This window comes from Octopus bimaculoides, chromosome 1 (genome assembly GCF_001194135.2).
Source record: "Octopus bimaculoides isolate UCB-OBI-ISO-001 chromosome 1, ASM119413v2, whole genome shotgun sequence".
In the NCBI taxonomy this organism is placed as follows: Eukaryota; Metazoa; Mollusca; class Cephalopoda; order Octopoda; family Octopodidae; genus Octopus; species Octopus bimaculoides.
In genome coordinates, this window is record NC_068981.1 from 18,161,602 (window position 1) to 18,163,921 (window position 2,320).

General features: G+C 39.5%; 1 protein-coding gene across 1 annotated transcript in view; it reads left to right on the top strand.

Annotated features, from left to right (window-relative positions):
* LOC106867687 (uncharacterized) overlaps positions 1-2,320 on the top strand; it is a 236,695-nt gene that overhangs the window by 121,955 nt on the left and 112,420 nt on the right. The window lies entirely within an intron of this gene.

A 2,320-nucleotide genomic window follows, 5' to 3' on the forward strand; every position in this document is an offset into this window, starting at 1 on the left:
CCTATCTGTCTGTCTGTCTGTCTGTCTGTCCATCCATCCATCCATCCATCCATCCATCCATCCATCCATCTATCTATCTATCTATCTATCTATCTATCTATCTATCTATCTATCTATCTATTACAATTAAAAGGGTAAAGGTTTATCAATTTATTAATTTATTAATAAATTAACAATTAATAATTTTTACCAAGCCCTTCGGTATGTAAACACCATTATCGGTGAAGAACTTATTTAAATGATGTTCGTTCGGTCATGCATGCACAATTGCTAGCATCGTCGAATTTGCAACTGGAAGATCATACTGATGAGGAAATGGAGAGTTGTTCGCTCCTAAGCCAGAAACGCGTCTATGATTAACTACGGCTGGTTAGTTTTCGTTGTTTTTTCTTCTTGTTTTGCCTTTGTGAGTTACAAGTAATGCTATCTGTTGGAGTTTCAGCATTTTAGCTGCTATTTCTGAACTTCGGTATGTGGTGAAGCAACTGTTGCTGATCCCTTAATTATATCTATCTATCTAGATATTTATCTATCTATTTATTTATTTTCCTTTCTACCTACCTACCTACCTACCAACCTACATACATACATACATACCTACCTGCCTACCTGCCTACCTACCTACCTACCTACCTACCTGTCTGTCTGTCTGTCTGTCTGTCTATAGAATACAATCAATAACAAGATACAATAAGAGTTGTTAGCGAAAATTACATCATAGCTTCACAAACCACTCATCAGATGCACAGACAAACTATGACCGACTTGAGTAAAATGGTCTTCTATTTTACTCAAGTCAGTCATAGATTATTTGTGCACCTGATGAATGAATCGTTCAAACATGACACAATCTAAAAAATGATTCATAGTCTACCCAGTCAGTTGTATTATATTATAATACAATATGATAAAACATTCCAGCCAAGCATGGAGTACTCTTGGCACTCTATTAATCATTAATCAAAATAAGCAAGTACTTAGGATATCAAGAGAAAGACGACACCACAGAAATGGTAAATGGTTTATGGCACAAAAAAAATCACTTTAAACTTGCTTAAATAATATTCAAGATGCCTTATCTTTACCGAGTATAGAAGCAGATGTGTTATATAAAAGTAATTTTGAGGATCTGATCAAAGACATTTCCATAAAAAAAAAAAGTAGGACACCTCGATTCTTTCCGACACACTGTCTTGCAACATGAAACACATCAAATCTTTGGTCCTCACGACACAGAACATTGGCAAACTTTTTCTTATCTGCTTCCCCTCTGGCTAAGTAAACTTGTCTCCTAGCTTCCCTTCTGGCGATCTTGTTACCACCATTCTTCCAGTCCTTTCATGTCTGTTTCTTTTCCCTCCTCCTCATCATCATCATTTAACGTCCGCTTTCCATGCCAGCATGGGTTGGACGATTTGACTGAGGACTGGTGAACCAGATGGTTGCACTAGGCTCCAAACTGATTTGGCAGAGTTTCTACAGCTGGATGCCCTTCCTAATGCCAACTACTCCGATAGTCCAGTGGGTTCTTTTACGTGCCACCGGCACAAGGGCCAGTCAGGTACTGGCAATGGCTACACTCAAAATGGTGTTTTTTTATATGCCACCTGCACAGGAGCCAGTCCAGCGGCACTGGCAATGACCTCGCTCGAATGTTTTTCTCGTGCCACTGTGAATATACTTATACATGTACATATAACTATACATATGAATATACACACATGAACACAGCTTGATGCAGTCACAAAGTCCCAGGTTCAGTTCCACTGCTTGGCACCTCGAGCAAGTGTCTTTTACCAGGGCCTTGGGTTGACCCAAAACTTTCGGCTGAAATTTGGTCAATGAAATTCAGAAGTCCTGCCATGTCATGTGTTGTATTTTGCTGATTCACTATCCTGAGAATTATGTTAAGGTTACACCTGTCTGTGGAATACACAGCCATTTACAAACTAATTCAATGGATAAGCTATTTAGTTGATAAAAGAACTGAATAATTCAGCATTGAAATTGACAGCAAATCCAATAATTTTATGCACACACCCACCCACCCACTCTCTCTCTCTTTCACACACACGCATGGACACACACGCATGGACACACACGCATGCACACACACGCATGCACACACACGCATGCACACACACACACACACACACACACACACACACGCATGCACACACAAACACACACAACTTTCCCCATACACACTCATACACAAATACACTCATATGCAAATACACTCACACATACACTAGCATTCACACATACTCACACACACACACTCACTCCAATACACACATACTTACACCCACACACACAT